Genomic DNA, 22,980 nt, shown 5'->3' with positions numbered 1-22,980 from the left:
TGGACATAAAGATATGTGTGGGAATAAATTGGACAGTTCCTTCAATGAGCAGGAACAAGCTTGATGGGCCAAACAGTCTTCTCTTGTGCTGTAATTCTGTTCTCTCAGGCAGAATGTCTTCCAGTCAACTTTGGGCAAGACTTCAAAAGTGAGGGGAGGAGGAATTTCTTCAGCCAGAGGATGTGGAATTCATGGCCTCTAAAGCATTCCGTGGCAAAGTCACTGAGTGTAGTTAAGACAGAGATAGATACATTCTTGATTAATAAGGGGATGAAAGGTTAGGAAGGCAGGAAAATGGAGTTAAGAAACATATCTTCCATGATTGACTGGAGGAGCAGACATGATGGGCTGAATTCAATTGTTATATGTTATTGTCTTATGGTCTACACCCTCAATCAGAGGGCTTGGGATGTTTTGCTGTATTGGAGGGACGTCAAAGGTGCAAGCTCCTGTTGCTACTGACATTCACTTTCAATCAACAATTTGGTAAAACTGCTTTGAGTTTGCCCTCCCCCTGTATCTGGGGTTGGTCACTTCATGCCATATGAGAAATGATGCTGGGATGGCTGTGTGTACCTGAGCTGCAGTGTAACCTCATTTCCTTTTTGTTTGGGGGGGGTGGTAATCAGACCCCATTTTGAATATACCCTGGCACCAAATAGGCACAACTGCAGGCTGTTCTACAAAACCCCAGTCATAAAACACAGCAATTAGAGATCCTTCTTTTTTAGTTTGTCAGGAAACACAGAAAAATCTGTTTCACATTACAGTGTCACATATACTGTAACATTCAAGCCACAGAAAAAAGCAGTTATGATAAAGGGTTAAACATTGCAAACAACTCCCACTTTTAGACAGTTTAATTGAAGGCGCAACTGGTACAGACCATGTGTGTGTCCGAGTTTTTGAAAATTAAATTAACAGCAGTTGTCAAATTCAGCATCTTGTTTCGCCATTATTATTTCTGGTCAGAAACTATTAGTCATTCCGTTCTCTTTCTCTCTCTCAGCCATTTAAAATAAAGTGAAGTACTCGAAGCACCAACTGGCCTGTGTGCATTTAGAATACATTCCAGGATAATCTAATGATGTAGGTGGGCTGGAACTCTCAGCATCTGTTCATTTTCCACCCACACCTGACTTCTGCTGCCTGTGACTGCGGCTTACAGTGAAGCAGGGACTATGTCCAAATAGAGGCACTCTTGGATCTAGGCCAGACAACAACATTGCCACTACATTACAAGAGTCCTTAGTGTCCCAAAATCTGAGCCAGAATACCTGGGTTCAAATCCCACCTGGTCCAGAGGTATGTAGTGACATCTCTGAACAGGTAAATTAGGACAATATCTAAAGTTCAACAAATAATCCAAGACAAAATAGCCCACTTGATCGACATCCCATCCACAACTTTCAACATTTACTGTGATCATCACCACTGTACAGTAGTAGTAGTAGTAGTAGTAGTAAGTACCATCTATAAGATGCACTGCAGCAACAGTCTTCAGATAGCATTTTCCAAATCTGGAGACCTTTACCACCTAGAAGGACAAAGGCAGCAGACAAACGAGAACACCAACACCACCTGCAGGTTCCCTTCCAAGTCACAGCAGTCATCATTCCTTCAGTGTGTCCTGGTCAAAGTCGTGAAACTCTCTTCCCAATCAAATTGTGGGTGTGCAGCCTCTCACTACCACCTTCTCAGAGGCAATTGAGATGGTGAGCCTAATAATGTAGCAGGAGAGATATGTTGTGGGGGTGAAGAGGAGAATAAAAGGGCTTTGTTATTGGTTTTATAGTTTTAATTACACTCTGTATGAGTAATGACAGATAATGTTTAATGTCATTCGTGGCAGGCAAATGTGGTCACTGCTAATGGGAACCCTGCCTTTTATTATTGATTTGATTATGTTTCTAATGTGAAAGAGAGGCTCTTAGTACGTCCATTTTGGAAAATAACTACTTTCACTTGCATAGCATCCTTAACACCATAAAAACTCCCAAAGCGCTTTGCCAAAGCATTTGACACTGTCTTATTAGCAGATTTTAGGAGAAATTACCAAAAGCTTGGTGAAAGATAGTGGGGTTAAGCAAAATCTTCAAGGAGGATAGAGAGAATGATGGGTGGAAAGGTATTGGCAAGAAATTTCAGAGTTTAGGGCAGAGTTTAGGGCCTCAACAAATTAAGGCACAGTTGCCATTGGTGAGACAAAGGAATTAGGGAATTGTGCAAGAGACAAATGTTGGGCGTACATAGGCAGTTGAATGGTAATGATGGAGACAAGACAAGCCCCAACTCATGAAGGGAGAGATTTTACTCATGAGTAAGTTTGAGCTTGCTAAAATAGTAAATCCATGTTTATATACTTACTGTTTGCAGCACAAATATGCATAAAAGAGAAACCAAATAATAAAGGCGATTGAATTCAAATGCTTCTTCTAAATCAAGCTATTGAATTGGCAGCTAAGAGTCACTACAATATACCCCACTTCAGAGCTCTTGAGGCACAGTGGTAGTGTTCCTACCTCAGGGTCAGAAGAGATCCTGAGTTCAAGTCCCACCTGCTACTGAATAATACTTCTGAACAAATTGATTAAAAATACTTATAACCCACTACAATAATACACACACACTTAACAGGATAGGGAAGGGGTATGAACTAGATCAACTCAATGCTGTTTAACATCATTTTCCTCACTAAGTGCTGCGACCTTATACTATCACATTACGGTTTAGTCAGCTGAATGCAGGACTTGGGAGCAGTAAATTGTGGATTAAAAATAGCAGCATTGACTCACTCATTCTTGTCTGGTGGACAGGACGAGAACTACATTTTTCCAATGTGTAAAGGGGTGTGGAGGAGGGTGGGTGGGGGTTAGTAAAGCCGGAGAACACATGCACTCTGTTTGCCAGTCACAAGGATGGCCTTCAGAAACTCCCAACCATCTGCAATGCAAGTGGAAATCAGCAGCACCTCATGCTAACCATCTGGTGACAGCAAGTCTCGAACTCTCTCTCACTGTGATGACATTGCAAATATGAATCTTTGAGTAATAACAACAGTTTTTAAAAAAAGGAAATTCTGAAATCTAACCGATGGGAGTAATTACAGTGAAAACTCTGCTTTGGTGCTGAGGTGACAAACTGAGTCACTTGGGATTTTCCTGTGAAACTTGCTCATGCTCCCCAAATTTTGTAAAACCATAAGAGGATAAATTTCCGGTGACATTACTCAGAGGATATAACTGATTATGTACCTTCAATAATCTAAACCACTACATCAAGTGCTTGAGTTCACTTCCTCTCTATTTAAGTCTGATTCTGGTTAAACTGCCATCTTCCTGATTTCAATGTTTCTTCCCCCCAGCACACCCCACCCTAGTCTTTTTAAAGCTATGACAGGCGCTGAAATATAACGCAGAAAAATGTTAATCAGCTGCAAAATAGATAATTGTCTGTCATTGAACTCTGAGCTCCAGAACATTCTGCTGTATGCATTTCAACCAGCTTTTCACTTCCTGTTCCTCAAGAGGCTGCTGATGTTGTTGAAACAACAAAATAAACACGAGAAATGTATTTTTAGCTCACTATTAATTAGTGAACTGACATCTGCGCGTCTGGGAAAAAATGTCGCCAAAAAAACCAGTTAGGTTTGAAGATTAAACTGGAGGCTTTTATGACGGTTGTGTGTTTACACACTTGGTCTTATGAATAGTAACTTTAATTACCAATTGATAATAAAGTAATTACTGCTTTGTCGTAATTGTACAATGACAATTACTCTGGGTCAGATTCATTCACTATTTCAGCCAAATTAACTTGTGATTGATTTTCACAATGTAATGGACTTTCACCTTTGACCTTTATCCTTCTGATCTGTCCGGAAATCAAGCTTTGAAAGACTGAGAAGCATATACACAAGGCAACATATGTACATACAGATACACACACAAGGATGTATACACATAATGAACGGCTTCTTCGCACAAGCAGGCGCGGTTTTGTTGTAATAAGAAGGCATACAGCATTGATTTTGTCAAAAATTCATGTCTTTCACTGCGTCATCCTGTTTGGACGATTGCGGGAAATGTCAGCTGCAACCAAGCATCAGTACTTTGAAATCATTTAATGGCTGCACACCAATTAGCTTGGCTCAGTGACCCGCTGTCCCTATCCATCACATTAACTCGTCCTGGTGCCGGTCTTCCTTCCACTGTCTGGTGCCTGGGATACAGGAAGGGCCTATCTCTCTGCACAACCCCAATCCACACAACAGACCAGCTATGCTACAACTTCCACTGGAAGACTGTTTTTCTTCCTTTTCATTAGGTCAGTCTTTGCCTGAACACAGTGCAGTCTGGACTTCACCAGCTTTCCTCAGCATGCCCAGACAGAACATCTACCAGAAAACAACAGTACTAATTCAATGCAGCCAGCTATCTGTAGGGCCTTAATACATGCATTAAAGGAGAAGCTAGATAACACCATGCAAGAGAAAGGAATAAAAGGATATGGAGGCCAGGCTTGACAAAGAGGATTATGAGGAGCACAACTGTCTGAATAGACTACTTGGGCCAAATGGTCTGTTTGTCTTGTGTAGATTCGATGCCCAGTCAGTCAGGGAGCTCCTGCAATTTATCGTCACCCACTTGATTCCGGTACAACGTACAGGCTTGTTTTCACATGTGAAAGGGTGAAGGGCTGATCGGAATTTAAAAACATTACTCTGTTAAAGCATGGGGGAATCCCCTTCATTCCGATTACAGTTCATCTGTCTTACTGGCACCTACATCACCCTATTCATGTGAACTGCCTCTAATCAGATTCTCTTTATGTAAATGAAAGATCCCACAAACCTCATTGTTGCCACCACCACTTGTAGCATTGTAAATGTGTAAGCACACATGCAACGTTCAGAAGGAACCAGGTAAACATGTAATGTGTACACAGAAATCTTTAGTAAATTGGTATAGTAGATGTTACAGGCTAGTCAACTGGTCTATACCATTGTTTACATTCCACATAAACCTCCATAAAGCCTCTTCATCTAACTGTATCAGCATACTATCCTGCTGTTCATTTTCCTCCATCTGTTTATCTAGTTTCCTCTTCACACAAGCCTTATGAGAAAAATGGAGTTCAGGGTTTATGCTTATAACATCTTGGCAAGATGATGATGTGGTGGCATTATTACTGGGCTAATAAATCAAAGGCTGTGGAGATGGGGGCTCAAAGCCACCAAACCTGGAAATATAAACCTAACCTCAGTCATGGTGGCCATGATGGTGGTCAATGATTGGTCAATGATCTGGTTCACAAAGGCTCTTTTAGAGAAGGAAATCTGTTGCCCTTAACAGGTCTGGCCTACATGTGACTCCAGATGTACAGAAATACGGTTTACTTTTAATTGACTGAGCATGTCAATGAATTCTGAGGCAATTATGATGGGCAACAAACACTGGCCTTGCCATCAACTGCCACAGGACATATATAGGTTATACATACAAAATCATCAGAAGTTAATCAATCAGTGATAGAACTGATAAAATAGGGTACAAAAGTCAGGACTGAAGGGAAGGGCTGTGATACAGTGCAAGATTAAATGACAAAGTGATGGTGGATTGTGAGAAAAGATGGAATTGGGGCAAGTGAAGAAATAAAAGATGGACCCTACAAGGGATAAATGAAAAAAAGCAGAAAACTACTAACAATTACTGTCTGAAAAAAAAAGTAAGAACCATAGAATCCCGACAGTATAGGAGCAAGCCATTTGGCCCATCGAGTCTACATAAACCCTCCAAACAGAATTCCACCCAGACCCACTCCCCTACCGTACCCCTGCATTTAGCATGGCCAATCCACCTAACCTGCACACCTTCAGACTGTGGGAGGAAACTGAAGAACCTAGAAGAAACCTACAACGACACAGGAAGAATGTCTGTGTGGAGTTTGTGCAATAGCCCAAGGGTGGAATTGAACTTGGGTCCCTGGCACTGTAAGACAGTAGTGCTAACCACTGACCCACCATGCCACCTCAGTAGTTACCATCTGAAATCATTCCAAGTTCCAAGGCCATGACGTACCAAGTTAAAAGGTGAGGTGCAGTTTACTGCACTTGCAGAATGAACGAGGTCTTCTGCAGTTATCACTCAATCTGTATTTTATCTCAAACACAGGATAGTAAATTGTAAAGACATCCAGGTAAATAAGTGTTTTGCCTTCTAAGAGTGACTGGGACTTTGGATGGTGGGATAGAGGAAGTAAAAGGCCCGGGATTAGATTTACCTATGGGAAGTGGAAATCAGGAGACACATTGATTCTGGGCTGCACTGCCCCTCCATCTCCAACATGTTGCGAAACATGGATTGTATTAATAACCAGGGTATGACAGGGCAAGGGGTGATCACAGTGACACAAAGGAAGCAAGTCACATAATGGTTTGAATCAGCAGCCATCGCTCTGGGCGCCATATGTATGCAGTTTTCAAAACAGACAAGTTCGTCAAATTCAAAGTGGTCAACGCAAACAGAGAATATGCAATTGGGAGAGTTTGGACATTCAAGTTTTATTACTGCTCAGTAGTTTCCTTATGTGAACTGTCATTTTCTGCAATAAAAAGAACTATTCCAGTGCTACCACTCCCGTGTGCACCAGGCTGCAGCTCATCAGCTTCAGAGAACATCACAACAAAACTACAGGAGGTAGTTTTAAACTCCCTAAGAATTTCAAAACACCCTAACTATCATGGCAGGTAACTTCACTTTCCCATTTACCTCCCCCCTCCTCCACTTTTTCTTCAGAAAATAGTCAGCAAGTCGGGAATACAGGCAGCTGTCACCACTTTCCAGTTGTCCTGATTCAAAACTGTAAAATCTAATCCCAAGCGTTCCTGCACTTGCACAGGGAGAAACTGAGGGAAAGGGAAGGATGTGGAAATGGGGGGCAATTGAGTGGACCAGGATACCAAAGAGGAAGAGATCCAAAAGGGAAAGGGAGACAGATGTTACCCTTGATGCTGACATCGCACTGAGATGGTGGAAACGGTGGAGAATTGTCCATTGAAAGTCAACACAGTTTCTGGGAAGGAGGGAAAAAGCTGAAAGCAGAAGAGCTAGAAATAAGAGGTTGGAGTGCAATTGGCAGAGGGCCCTGACAGCCCTACTCTTCTGAGGGAAATCTGTCATAAAAAACAAAGACACTGATCTGGATGGTGGTCATGGGAGGTGAGAAAAGAAAAGGTGAGAAAAAGAAACTGGAACAAAATTGATTTAAGTTTCCACAATGGGGCCAAGATCAGGAAATAGCAATGACAGAGTCATTAATGTGCAGGACAAAAAAAAGATGAGCCTGAGTCAGGTTGGAACAAACAATGAAAAGGGAGGCAATAGCTAGGGCCCATATAACATCTCTTGATAACAACAATAACCTGAACAAAGTGATTGGAAATCAAGGCGAAGTCAGGTAATGTAAGAACATGTTTGGACAGGTAGAGGAGTGGGGCAGTGGATAAGGATTTGTTGGGCACCCTTTCAAGGAAGGATCAGTTTCACTCAGGATGTCCTAGTGGGAATGGAATGTAGAGGGACTGAATGGCCAAGGTTTAAGGGCTGGGTCAGGACCAGGAATGAGTTGAAGAGAGGTCAACTCAGACAAATAAAATATATAGAGAGTTGAGACAGGAATTAATTAGTTCTGTGGGGACAGGGACAAGCTGAAACAATTGGTCTACCACAGCAGTTATTTGCGGGTCTTCGGAGGAAGGGAGAAGTAAACTGTACAGAGTTTGGAGACTCTGTGGGATGATACCCTACAAGTTAAGGTTAGTTCACTAGCCAATAACAAGATCATTATTGTCAGTGATTTGAATGAGAGTTGGGATTCAATGGGTTAGAAGTAAACCAGAGACAATCAAATGGCTGCAAATTCAGAGAAGGACAAAGTAGATCAACTAAGGTAGATCATCAAAGTAGATCAATAAATTCAGATGGTCAATGTTATGATAGTAGTTCCAAAGTAGAAAGGTCCAAAGAGGGCTAGAGGCCTGAGGGAGGTCTCTCGATGAAAGTACGATATGGAAAACAGAAGAAAAGGGTCCACTCCAACTGAAGTCTCCTGGACAGAGGATGTGGGCATTGAGACTGAACTTTTCTCAGAATTAAGGGTGTAGTCTAAAAATTAGTGCCAAACTGTTCAGGAGAGATGTTAGGAAGCACTTACACATGCAAAGGGTGGTAAATGCTAAGAACTTTCATTCACAAACAGCAGTGGATGCTGGGTTAGTTGTTAATTTTAAATCTGAGGTGGATAAGTTTTTGCTAAGCCAAGGTATTAAGGGATATGGGCCAAAGGCAGGTAATTGGAGTTAGGCCACAGATCAGCCATGATCTCACTAAATGGCAGAACAGGCTTGAGTCTGAATGGCCTGCTCCTGTTCCTACGTTCTCAGAAAAGTGCACAGCGGTAAGGGGAGAGATGTTGAACGCTTGGTGATAATGTCACTGAGCTAGTAATCCCAAGGCTAAGGTTCAAATCCCATCATGGCACTTAGTGTTATTCAAACTCATAACTGAAAGTTAGTCTCAATAACGATGACCACGAAACTGTCAACAGTTGTTAAAATCCTACCTGGATCATCAAGGTTTCCTGCCCTATCTAGTCCAGCCAGTATTTGACTCCAAACTCTCTGAAAGGGCCAATCAAGCCACACAGTGCAAGGGTAGTTAGGGATGGACAATAAACGCTGACCTTACCAGTGGCATCTACATCCTATGAAAGAACATAGAAAAGCTCAAAATTCTTTGAGGCACAGCATTAGGGGGATGAATTAATGATTCCTTTTATACGATGAAGGCTAAAGGCCCTCCTCCTGCTCCCAGTTCTTCTTAACTGGTCTCACGTTCCTGGAATCTGGCTTCAGATGCTGGTGATAGAGCTTTCACAAGCTCCACTTCATTGTAAAATAGGGCAAGGTGCCACTGGAATCACCAGTCACACAACAGCCTCTTATTGCACTGCATCAGGGCAGCAAAGTCAGACAAAAACAAGTCTCTAGTACAAAAAAAAATCTGTGTGAAAAAATACATTGGATCAACACAATCTAATCCTCAGTACTCCTTCAGGGCAGGAGGCTCCCCAGTGTTCCAAAACCTATATTAAAATGCACACCCTCTTCATTATTGGCTTAAAAGCTATGACTTTGGGCTCCAAGTACTTTCATTACTTTGCAGTGTCTTTTTAACACTTTGGAGTCTGTAAAATTGCCAAAACAAAATAAAAGAAGTGTGACTTCAGAAATCTGGTATTTCATTGAAATAAGTAAAGAACAAGTCTCTGGTGACATTAGACTTTTTTTTCAGTTCTCATGATATAAAATAAAAACATTACAGATTTTGAGTTCACTGAGTGAAAGAACACAATATTAACATTTGAAAAAATGATATTTGCACAATACATAATAGTGCCTGTTCACCCCTCTTGTATATCATTTTAGGATATAAATTACATTTGCAAAATAGTGCCACTTCACAACAACTGAAATTCATGTTATAAAATGTCCCAAGTTGCTTCATAGCGGTCATAACGAGAAAACCCGAGTGAACCAGGAGGCATTCGGCCAGATGACTAAAGTGATGTCAGAGATGTATGTTTTAGGGAGTATTTTGAGATGCAGGAAGAGACATGAAAAGATTCAGAAAGGAGTTCATGAGCTTTGGATTGAAATAGGAAAAGGCACAAAAGTTGACCATTGGACAAAAGATGCTGGCCATGTTCAGGTAGCTGGAATTGGAGGAATGCAACATTCCTAGAGGACAGAAGGGTGCAGGAGGTCATAGAGGGAAGGATTCTGGATTAGTGATGCTGGAAGAGCACAGCAGTTCAGGCAGCATCCAAGGAGCTTCGAAATCGACGTTTCGGGCAAAAGCCCTTCATCAGAAATAAAGGCAGTGAGCCTGAAGCGTGGAGAGATAAGCTAGAGGACGGTGGGGGTGGGGAGAAAGTAGCATAGAGTACAATTGACCAGGGGGCTGGCAATTTTAAATTCAAGTGGGAGTCCATGTAGTACCTGGTCTCCATGTTTTGGAAGAAGAGGGCATAGCCACGTGCTGTGGGATAATTCACTGACAAGTATGATAATCCAGGAGGCCTAGGAACAGGGTTCTTGGCAACAATCTACGCACGGCCCTGCACCAGACAGCGGAGAACAGAGAGGAAAACGGAGGAACTCAGCACCTTCAGGACACCCACATGTAAAATGCAGAAAAACATTTGTGTTTGCACTAATGAAGATAATATAATCCAGGAACCATGACTGACACATTTATGAGTAGGTCTGAAATTGGTCCCACAGGAATCTGTCAAACCAGATAGATATCACATGGCAAAGTACTGAAAGACTCTATTAATGGACCATAATTGTTGCTTGCCATTTTGACTTAAAATTAGATACACAACTATACACATGCACACCAGCTCCCCACCTTCTCCCAACATAAAAGTTATTTCATGGAGAAAATTAAATGCCCTTCTCCTGGAATTTTAAGTTCTTTAAAACCCAGTTGCACAGTAAAATTCAATCCAGTCAGATCAAATACTTCTCTCTAATGATGTTTAGAAGCTGGTATCTGTCCTTTCAGCAGATCAATTCTTTCCATGAAATGATGCTGTCAAACCGTTCTGTTTTTTGAAATGTTTAAGTAGATAATGGTCACAGAGCAGAACATATTTCTCATAAAATTTCACTGGAAAAGCTCTCTTGAACTAGCCCAATATGTTCACTCTCTAGTCAGCAAAGTTTGCTTCTGACTTTCAATAGTCTAAGTTTTACAATGCTTCGAGTCAAATTCCTAGGATGCACATGTTGCTGATGCTAAAATACATATTGATTTAAATTCAATTAACCTATCATGAGCAAAACTGAAAATCTACAAACTGCAGTGTGCATGGATCCATCAGAATACACTTAAAACAATTTAACACCTGAATTCATGACTTTTATCATCATTGCATCCTTATTTCGATACAAAAAAATTTGCCACTTTCTCAAAATAGTCCCCTTCTTGCCGGAGGGCTCTGATCCGAACATCTGCCAATCAGGACAAATGGAGAGTCGCTGAGCTCTTCCTTGGTTAACAGAAGCACAAAGAGGCTTCTATGTGAATGCTCCACAGCTGCAGAGAGCATCATTCCTGCCTTGGAGTCAACACAGAGTTGGCCAATAAAGGAGCGAGGTCATTCATAAGGAAAAGGGGCAGAGAGGGGAGTGCAAGGAATGTGAACTTTCCAGATCCTCTGCTGGTAATTACTGTGCATCCCTAGTGCCTGGTTCAACACTGCTCCTACCTATGATCAATCACTGATTCCCAGTGCCTGATTCTATACTGCTCCTACCTGTGATCAGGTATCAATGGCTTGTCTATTACAGGGTTAACCTGGGCAGCATTTAGATGTCTAGACTAGTTAATTTCTGGGGTGGGTTCTTAAAGGCAACCCTGCACATGGGAATAGCCACAGCAGTCAACATCTGGGGCAACAGCCATCACTGATATAGGAGGACACCAATTGTAAACTCAACTAGGCCCCAGTTAGAAAGTGAATGAATCCTTGGCAACCCAACTTATTTGAAATGCCTGCCTACTTGGTCAGAACTAACGACTCAGGATTTGTATCTGCGTATGTTAAAAATAATTTAGATATGACACTGCATTTGGCACTTCTGCCGTGCTCAATAAGTTACAGAAACAAAACAATGAGAATCAACACAGAAACACTGCCTCTTTTAAAATGGGTAACTAAGCTTAGGTAACATTGCCTGATTAAAAGCAGATATAGCAAAATCATTGCTAAACAACATGGCATCAAGGTTTGACTATATTGACATCGATCCAGTTATGGCTATTCATTCACATATCACTCCTGAGACAGTGAAAAATTTGGAGATCTGATGCACATAACAAGAAAGATAAACAGAGTTGAGCTTTTGCCATCCTTGGTCCAGCAGTTTACCTTTGGGCATTGTTGATACCATGTCTTTTTAAAAAAAACTTACAGCCACCACTATAGTTGTGATGTTTTTTACTTTGAACTATACAGAAAATTTGCAATTTATTTTTATGGTTGACAAAGAAACATTTGCTACACAATCCATTCTCTATTTCCTCTGCACACACCAGTACAGTCGTCACCAAATACAATGCGAAGACAGTCAACTTAACCTGCAACATTCACGATCTTACCTCCTTGTTTTCTGGGTCTCAATTAGCTTTTAACCAGTTGCAGTGACACTGCTGCCACCAGGCAACTCAAATGCCCCCGAATCTCCCAGAGGATGCTAGGAATTGAGAACTGGTGCCACCCAACAGGAAGCAGAAATATTCTGTGAACACAATAAATCGTGTCTCCATTTCAAGAAAGGAAGGCAAGATTCCGAAGTGGTTTCAGACAAAAGTTTTTGCAGACTGATTCAGCTCAGATGTGGATTGAATAAAATCACTTTCCATTCCAATGAAAAGAAGGTAAACGCAGATCAGTGGAAATAGAATCTGATTAAAATATTGTTTATGGACACCACAACTCCAGTTTTCATATCAGGAGACTGAAGTGTTTCACCTTAATTGCTGGCCTATTCCACATATCTCTCCTGAAGAAAAAGCTTCTATTGATGAAAGTCCTGAGGGGTTTGTGGGGAAACACTAAACCTTCACAGAACAGTATTGAGAGTTTTAGCCTCAACGTTTCATCACGTTTCGATTCAATTCTTTATTGGCAGCGTGATTGGCTGGACCATCAAGAACCAATGAGATTGATTTTTCCGTAAATTTTAACACCAAGTAAATACTGTGAGAAGAGCACAGTTGAATAGGTTTGGCATCTAAGCAACTATGCTGTTGTGCCAAAGCAAAATAAATAAGAATGAAAACCTCACAATACAATTTGAGGAAGTGCAAGTATTAAACAGTGTGTACTGTTCATTGACTCGGCAGGAAGAAACAAACTTCATTTTGTAAGGGAGATGGTGCAGGAAGTCATTCTGAAACCTTGGGTTCGACAAGGGCTTATTATCATAACAATTCTGTTGCTTTGCTCACTAAAATAGAGATTTCTTTCACTGACTTCTAGTAATTCAAGTAAAATGCACAGGCCCAACCATTTACTAACAAAAAATTAGATCATAATACATGTCTTACTGAGGTGAAACCAGGCCACTGAAAGCTGGAGTGATATTTAAACTCTGATTCATCCTCAGTACGTTGGTACAAAGGTCCTACACAGCCTTATGAAACCATGTCTGTTTTGCATCCTCTTCACTAACTGAGGTTTCATGAACCAGAGCAAGTTTCTGTTTACAATAACTACCATTTTCCCACTTACACAGAATTTCTCCAAAAAGTCCAGCTTCACTTTCTCCCATCAGCTGAAGAATGACTCTGGGGCAAATGAAAACGAACTTCAAACTTTTTTTTGTCAAAAAGGAACTCATTTTCATTCCAAGTTCTGCTGACTTTTAAATTCTTACAAAAAGACTGTTTATTTCAATTTGCTTGTAGATAGCGCCTGCTCTTTTGAGAAATGTTTTTCATGTACAAACCCATTTTCTTTAGTTAAATAAGCAATTCAACTAAAGAATTTTCAGTTGCTTAAAAAACAGATTAGGTGAAATGGAAAAAACTTTTGATCTACATATTTCTGAGAGTTTGCCAGCTTGTATCTCATTTCACTTTGATGTGGCTTTAACTTGCTACAGGTTAATCAGACACGTCATTGGAATAAGAATGTTGCCTTGCTGGAATATTTCTGGAACTTGTGCTATTAACAACAAACCTCAGCTACAAACTTGGAAAAACACAATCCTTGTTTTGTTATTCTTTCTAGCTGTCTTAAAAAACATACTCAACTATTTCTTTAACAAAAATGATTGCACTCAAGCTTTGGAGAACTGATATTACACACGGGTTTAATTGACTATCCTTGCTGCTTAGCTAGATTAGGTTTCCCAGGGCAGTGTGACACCAAAGTGGATACAATAGGTTCACTGGCACACGCAAGTGAGTCACTACAGCCTTGGAGGACCATAGACCCGTGCTCTCATGAGAAAGAGCGATGACTGGCAGTGAATTTAACCTGAGGGTCATCACAGGGGTACTCTAGGTAAGGTTGAGGAGGTGAGGAATTCAGAGTAACCTCTACCAGTGTGGGAATTTAACATGCACTGCAGGCATCACTCTGCCTTTACATCCAGCCAAACAAGATTACGGGCTCCTCAGTTTACATTTACGCAAAACAACATCGTGTGACTGAATTAAGGGTTGGAAATGTCATTTCTGTCAAATAGATGTGACTCGGGTAAATTCAAGAACCCTGAAGGTGGCATCTGTCCATCTCTGGTGATAGTGGACTGCACCCACAATATAGGTCACTTCTGGGTGGGACATTGTGAAGACAGTTATTTTCTAAAGGATAATTAAAGAAATACTGAAAATTAAGTTATTTTTGAAAGGAGCTCCTCCACACTATCAGCTTTCAGACCTCCAGTCGATGAGCTTTCTGCTCTGTCAGCCATTGTATCACTGTGGTTTCACCTCTCAGCCTTCAGCGAGGTAGTGCTGGTGAAGGAGAGGAAGAAAAACAGTAAAACGAAGAAAAAGACTGGAAAATTAGAAGTATGGGAAAGCTACGATATAGAAAACAGGAGAGAGTGGGAGAAAAGAAAGTGGGCGAAAGAGTATTAATGAACTGAAGACTTTGTTGCTGTTTTCAAGATCATGAGTGTTCTGTCACTTAGTCAGCAGGAGGCAGCGCAACATAGAAGTATTGGCAACTCGTTAATCTGCTCTTTCCTAACACTGAATACCCCTCAAGATAGCTGGCTTGTGAGCCAATGAATCTTTCTACTCATCAAGCCTGTAGGTCATGGTGTCAGCCACCATCAATATTCTAACTGGCTGATCTAGTGCTGCAAAACAACTGGCTCCAAACATTACTTACCCAGTCTGCTCAGAGTGGCTTTTTTGGTATAAAGTTTCCCATGGCACCAGCAGTTTAGAATAAAGCAATGTCAGAATGCGTGACAATCTTTGTTAGAGTCTGAAGTCATTTTTTTGGAGGATTTATCGGTTGAGGGAGTAGAACAATATTCTTTGAGCAGACCAGTACACTTTTGTTTTTTTTAAAATGATGACAAAGCACACCTTTAATTATCCTTTAGAAAATAACTGTCTTCACAATGTCCCACCCAGAAGTGACCTACATTATGGGTGCAGTCCACTATCACCAGAGATGGACAGATGCCAACTTCAGGGTTCTTGAATTTACCCAAGTTGAAAGATTTGTCGACGTTTTCTGATTCAGCTGTGTGGCAGTTCTTTTAATATCAATACGTAGAATGTAAGTGCAGCGCCTTGGGGTACTATTGCTATACATGAAAAACAACCAAATGACCACTAAGTAAGTCACTGCTAACACCAGTGAGAAAACTTGAAACCAAACGTCTAGCTCACTGCTCCGAGACAGCACTGATTCATCATCCTTTATTCGCCTATTCAAAGGTACTCAATTAGCTGCAGGGGCTGCTGCTGTAGTTCAGAAGCTGTGCACACTCTCAAAAGCTCAGTCTGGCATTATCATTGTCACAGCCCTTTGAAATCAAATCCAGCTTTTTTAATCTTCTGTCTCCATTCCATCTCTCTTCCTCTCAATTCACTCCCTCCCTCCATGAGCAGCCTGACTGTCTCACCCTTGTCTGCCTTTCCTTCATACTCTGGCTCCCTTTCTCTCCCTCTGGTTGTATGTCTCTCTCTTCTGCCGTCCCTCCCTCTCTCCCCAACCGTCTGTGTGTGTGTGTGTGTGTGTGTGTGTGTGTCTCTCTCTCTCTCTCTCTCTCTCTCGAGCAGGTCTGTGGAGATTTACTCCATAATTTAAGGATACACAACAGCCAGTTATAATAGTCCAAAATCTGAAAGGAAAGGGGCAGCACAGATTGGGGGTATTCGTTGGAAATAGGGTGGGGTATATGTTGGAAAATTTCATTTTAATTTGAACATCTTCAACACGGTTACATATTCCTTAAAAGCCTAGAAGGAAGCAAGAATATTTTAAACATAAGCTCACTCATTCTACACTGCCAGACAACAGAGGTCTCTGCAGCTAAAAAAAATCCTTAGTTACCTCATTGAGATGGTACACTTGCATTTTTAACCATGTAGATCGAACACAGAGGCCAAACACTGTTTGGAACTACTCAGTTAACACATGTAGTGAAAACTGCACTGACACAAGTGTATTTGTGTTACAACAAAATGCACATCTTTCCATTCACAGAACTAACAAGAACACACGCACAAAAAAAAGTTTAGGACCCATACAACAGCTGCTAGCTGTGTTTCCACTGCCTGTTACAGAGATCACATTTCATGGCTTTTTTGTTCCCTCTCCAGCTGGCTACCTTCCACATACCTTCGCCCACAAATCTCTGCCTCGCTGTGAACTTTGACCTATCTGCTGGTCTGCTTGAGTCATTCCCAGAAAAAGAATACTTACCGCCCAGACATTGGGGATGAGAGAGAGAGAAAAAAAATGACCAGTGTTCAGCAGCATTTCCATTCTCCTGTATAGCCCACCAGTTTTGGATTTGCATTCTACAACCGTGCTTTCATTCACTGTGGCTCAAAGCACTTAATCTGTGGTGCGAGGGTTATTAATTGATTTTGAGATAGTGGACTTTAAAGTGACAACAGTTGGAAAGCACTAGTATGGTCATAATTTATTACTTTTGCTGTGATATTGGAGATTTACGAAAGCAGTTTTCTGGCTGAGACAGAAAGAAATTAAAACAACATTTTAGAGCCTTTCACTGAAACAGACTTTTCAAAAGCATTTTGCAGCCAATTAAGCATTTCTGTTGTCACCACTATAGGCAGCACAGCAGTCAGTGAGTGCACAGCAAGATTCCATTAATAGAAATTGATGGGAACAATTGAACAACTAGAGGCCATTCAAGCCTATTTTCCTATCTATTTAAATAATAGTTGATTTGTATCTCCTTTTGGAGGACAGACAGTTCTGGATTATTTTTTAAAATCCACTCATAGGATCCAGTGACCATAATTCTATTCGTTTTAAAATAGTGATGGAAAAGGATGGACCAGATCTAAAAGCTGAAGTTCTAAATTGGAGAAAGACCGATTTTGATGGTATATTTTCTCTTTTTTTTAAACTCCCACACTCCCACCTAACTGCGGTAGTGCTTATTTTTCCCCAGTACCCATGGTGTGTGTGTGCAGGTGTGAGACACAGTGAGAGACACAAGGTGCACGAATCTTTATTCAATTTCCACCACCAAGAAGATAGGAAAACACCCGAGTGGCCAGTGACAAGCAGTGTCCTTCACATCAAAGAGCAATGCTGTGTGATCAAACAATGAAGGGGAGGACAGGGATTAAATCAAAATAGAGTTGGAAGGAGAAATAATACACTTCACTCCCTGCAGCACCCACCTCTCCCTGAACAACTCCAGGGTGTTGGTGGACACCGCGTGCTCCTTCTCCAAGGACACCCGGGATTTTGATGGTATTAGGCAAGAACTTTCAAAAGCTGATTGGAGGCAGATGTTCGCAGGTAAAGGGACGGCTGGAAAATGGGAAGCCTTCAGAAATGAGATAACAACAATCCAGAGAAAGTATATTCCTGTCAAGGTGAAAGGGAAGGCTGATAGGTATAGGGAATGCTAGATGACTAAAGAAATTGAGGGTTTGGTTAAGAAAAAGAAGGAAGCACATGTCAGGTATAGACAGGATAGATCGAGTGAATCCTTAGAAGAGTATAAAGGAAGTAGGAGTATACTTAAGAGGGAAATCAGGAGGGCAAAAAGGAGACATGAGATAGCTTTGGCAAATAGAATTAAGGAGAATCCAAAGGGTTTTTACAAATATATTCAGGACAAAAGGGTAACTAGGGAGAGAATAGGGCCCCTCAAAGATCAGCAAGGCAGCCTTTGTGTGGAGCCACAGAAAATGGGGAAGATACTAAATGAATATTTTGCATCAGTATTTACTGTGGAAAAGGATATGGAAGATATAGACTGTAGGCAAATAGATGGTGACATCTTGCAAATTGTCCAGATTACAGAGGAGGAAGTGCTGGATGTCTTGAAACGGTTAAAGGTTAATAAATCCCCAGGACCTGATCAGGTGTACCCGAGAACTCTGTGGGAAGCTAGAGGAATGATTGCTGGGCCTCTTGCTGAGATATTGTATCATCGATAGTCACAGGTGAAGTGCCGGAAGACTGGAGGTTGACTAATGTGGTGCCACTGTTTAAGAAGGACGGTAAAGACAAGCCAACGAACTATAGACCGGTGAGCCTGACCTCGGTGGTGGGCAAGTTGTTGGAGGGAATCCTGAGGGACAGGATGTACATGGATTTGGAAAGGCAAGGACTGATTCGGGATAGTCAACATGGCTTTGTGCGTGGGAAATCATTTCTCACAAACATGATTGAGTTTTTTGAAGAAGTAACAACGAAGATTGATGAGAGCAGAGCAGTAGATGCGTCTATATGGACTTCAGTAAGGCTTTCGACAAGGTTCCCCATGAGAGACTGATTAGCAAGGTTAGATCTCATGGAATACAGGGAGAACAAGCCATTTGGATACAGAACTGGCTGAAAGGTAGAAGACAAAGGGCGGTGCTGGTGGAGGGTTGTTTTTCAGATTGGAGGCCTGTGACCAGTGGAGTGTCACAAGGATCGGTGCTGGGTCCTCTCCTTTTTGTCATTTACATAAATGATTTGGATGCAAGGATAAGAGGGACAGTTAGTAAGTTTGTAGATGACACCAAATTTGGAAGTGTCGTGGACAGCGAAGAGGGTTACCTCAGATTACAACAGGATCTGGACCAGATGGGCCAATGGGCTGAGAACTGGCAGATGGAGTTTAATTCAGATAAATGCGAGGTGCTGCATTTTGGGAAAGCAAATCTTAGCAGGACTTATACACTTAACGATAAGGTCCTAGGGAGTGTTGCTGAACAAAGAGACCTTGGAGTGCAGGGTCATAGCTCCTTGAAAGTGGAGTTGCAGGTAGATAGGATAGTGAAGAAGGCGTTTGGTATGCTTTGCTTTATTGGTCAGACTATTGAGTACAGGAGTTGGGAGGTCATGTTGCGGCTGTGCAGGACATTGGTTAGGCCACTGTTGGAATATTGCATGCAATTCTGGTCTCCTTCCTATCGGAAAGATGTTGTAAAACTTGAAAGGGTTCAGAAAAGATTTACAAGGATGTTGCCAGGGTTGGAGGATCTGAGCTACAGGGAGAGACTGAACAGGCTGGGGCTATTTTCCCTGGAGTGGTGGAGGCTGAGGGTGACCTTATAGAAGTTTACAAAATTATGACGGACATGGATAGGATAAATAGACAAAGTCTTTTCCCTGGGGTCGAGGAGTCCAGAACTAGAGGGCATAGGTTTAGGGTGAGAGGGGAAAGATGTAAAAGAGACCTAAGGAGCAACGGTTTCATGCAGAGGGTGGTACTTGGATGGCATGAGCTGCCAGAGGATGTGGTGGAGGCTGGTACAATTGCAACATTTGAGAGGCATTTGGATGGGTATATGAATAGGAAGGGTTTGGAGGGATATGAGACGGGTACTGGCAGGTGGGACTAGATTGGGTTGGGATATCTGGTCGGCACGGAAAGGTTGGACCGAAGAGTCTGTTTCCATGCTGTACATCTCTCTGACTCTATGACTCGATGTGGGCATTACTGGCTGGGCCAGCATTTATTGTCCATTCCCAAGAAAGTGGTAGTGAGCTACCTTCTTTAACTGCTGCAGTTCATGTGCTAGAGACTGACCCACAATGTCCTTCGGGAGGGAATTCCAGGATTTTGATCCCACAACACTGAAGGAGTGATGATAAACTTCCAAGTCAGAACGGCGAGTTGCTTGGAGGGGAACTTGTAGGGGATGGTGTTCCATGAAACAGCTACCCTCGTTCTTCTCGATGGCCATGGTCATGGGATGGTCGTGAGATTAGAAGGTGATGTGTAAGGAACCTTGGTGAATTTCAACTTACCTTTCTGTGAAGAAGTGCTTCTTAACATCATCCCTGATCAGCCAGAGTGTAATTTTACAGTAAACCTCCTCAATGGAGGAAAATTGTTTATCCTTATCTACCATATGAAAGGCTTTGATCATTTTCCAAACCATGCCAATTAGATCACCACTTAATTTTCAACATTTGAGGAAATGAAAGTCTAATCTAGCAACCATTTACATATTTTAACATTTTTATCTCTGGGAATGTTGATTGAGGCTTTAAAATTGGCCAGGGGGCGAGAGAAAACTCCCTTTCTCTTCTTTTACATCCAGCCAAAAGGGAAGGTTGTGGCTCAATTTAAAATTTCATCCAAAAGACAGCACCTTCAGTAGCACAGCACTCCTTCAGCACTGCACTGGAATGTCAGCATGCATTACATGTACAGACCTTCAGAGCAAAGACTCAAACTCGTGGTCTTCTATTCTCAGATGTGAGTGCTACCACTGAGCCACAGATTCTAGAGGGTATACAAGATCTGCTTCCCACTTTGTAAAACAGGTTTGCTCAATCAGTATCATCGGTTCAAAGCCAGTCTGTTAAACTGAAAGCCTTAGGATACCACAGTACTCTTTAATAAGCAAGTGTTTGGGAATTTCAAAACACACTAAGACTAACTATTTTTTCTGCCCTATTTCAAGCAACACTACCTGCAAGATAATTGAAGAAATCTTGCCATCAATATTCCTAGATTTGCAAGTCAGAAGTCCCTAAATGGCACAGTGGTATTGTTATTTCCACCAAATTTTAACATTGAAGTACTGCTCAAAGATGACAGAAAAACCATCAGCCAAAAGACTTACTTTTTGCCAGCTCCTTGAATGGTACTGTCACTTTTAGCTGCTCTAAACTATTATCATAGTCACCTCACTCCGACTTCGGCAAAATCAATGCTTTAAAAACAATAAGAGTGAACACAGAGCACAGCAATGCTCAACTCTGGACGACCTAGATTCCCAGTTAAATGGAGTCTTAATGGAGGGAAGTGGCCTTGTGGTGAAGAGGGAGGTAGTAACACACTAGCTGATGAAGTCAGCAGAGAGAATTCATTCTTTCTTAAAAAATGTGCACTCGCACCAGGAAACATACTTTCAATCTAGTTAATGAAAATTGAATGCTCCATTTAAATTTATCTTTGCCAAACCATAGTTACCAGGGACAAGTTAAACAAACATGTAAAACAGAGGGGCGAAAGGCTTATGATGACAGATTCCTACAAAGACAGACAAGGAGGAGGTCCGAGTGGAGCACACAGACAGATTGGGCAGAATGGTCTATTTCTGATTAGATAGGTTAGATTAGATTACTTACAGTGTGGAAACAGGCCCTTCAGCCCAACAAGTCCACACCGACCCGCCGAAGCACAACCCACTCAGACCCATTCCCCTACATTTACCCCTCCACCTAACACTACGGGCAATTTAGCATGGCTAATTCACCTGACCTGCACATTTTTGGAGCACATACATCTGTGCTGTATGTACTCTAAAACTCAACTCGCAAGCGGTAAAAGCATGTACTTTGCAATCTAGAGATGCCACACAACAAAATTCAAAACCTATGGCTACTGGGTTAGGGGGAACATTGACTTCCTCCTCACAGGATGTGCCAGTCACTTTGAGACACCATCCACGCCGTCCTCTCCTCCATGACTTGCAATTCCCAGGCCCCCAACACCTCATCTTCACCATGGATAAGCAGTCCCTCTATGCTTGTGTTCCCCATGAGGAAGGCCCCAAAGTCCTCCATTTCTTCCTCTCCCACCGACCCAACCAGTCCCCTCCATCAATATTCTCATTTCATTGGCAAAACTGGTCCTCACCCTACCCACCTCCTACAAACCAGACCCGTGTGGGTCCCAGCTATGCCTGCCTCTTCAGTCCCGCTTCCACAGTTACACTTGCACCATCCCCCATTGTTTCTTCCACTACATCGTTGACTGTATTAGCGCTGCCTTGTGTCCCACGAGGAGCTTGAACAGTTCATCCACTACAACATGACCTTTCACCCTGAACTCAAATTCACCTAGACCATCTCTGACACCTCCCTCCCCTCCCTCGACCTCTCCATCCCTGGCAACCAATATAAAACTGACATTGACTTCAAACACACAGACTCCCACAACTACCTTGACTCCAACTCCTTCCAAACCCCCCAACTCCCAATTCCTCCACCTCATCTGCTCCCAGAATGAGTGAGTCAACTCCAGGACATTCCAGATGAGCTCCTTTTTCCAGAACTCTAATTTCCCCTTCACTGTTATCAACAATGCCCTCAACTGCGTCTCCTCCAGTTCCTGCACCTCCATGTTTGAACCCCAGACTCCAAGTGCAACAAGGATAGAATCCTGTCTCCAGTCCTCATGTTTCACCTCACTAATATCCAAATCCATTGTATTATCTTTGGACATTTTTGCCACCTACCACCAAACTCCCACTACCAAAAATATATTTCCCACCCTACCCCTATCTGCATGGCAAAGGGACTGCTCTCTCCGTGACTCCCTCATTATGTCCACACTCCCCACTAACCCCCTCTCCACACCTGGCACCTTCCCCTTATGCTGGAAGAGGTGCAAAACCTGCACCCACACCTCCCCTAAAGACCCAAAAGGATCATTCAAAATCCAAAGATATCCTTGCAAATCTTCGAATCTCATTTACTGCATCCATTGCTCTTGATGTGGTCTCCTGTACACCGCAGAGACCAAGCGCAAACTTGCGGAATGGTTCAGACCACATCTGTTGTCCGTACGGACCAACCAATCCCATCTTCCTGTAGCCATCCATTTCAACTCCCCCTCCCACTCCCCTCATGACATGACCATTCTGGGCCTCCTCCACCGCCTAAACAAGGCCACCCGCAAACTGGAGGAGGAACATCTCATCTTCTGCCTCAGGA

At 42.2% G+C, this 22,980-nt stretch overlaps 1 protein-coding gene across 3 annotated transcripts in view; it reads right to left on the bottom strand.

The window, feature by feature from the left end:
• LOC140496056 (mastermind-like protein 2) overlaps positions 1-22,980 on the bottom strand; it is a 126,950-nt gene that overhangs the window by 52,565 nt on the left and 51,405 nt on the right. The gene's annotated exons all lie outside the window — the stretch shown is intronic.

This window comes from Chiloscyllium punctatum, chromosome 25 (genome assembly GCF_047496795.1).
Source record: "Chiloscyllium punctatum isolate Juve2018m chromosome 25, sChiPun1.3, whole genome shotgun sequence".
NCBI lineage: Eukaryota > Metazoa > Chordata > Chondrichthyes > Orectolobiformes > Hemiscylliidae > Chiloscyllium > Chiloscyllium punctatum.
Note: the sequence above shows the minus strand (reverse complement) of the source record. Positions and strands in the feature narration are given on the sequence as shown.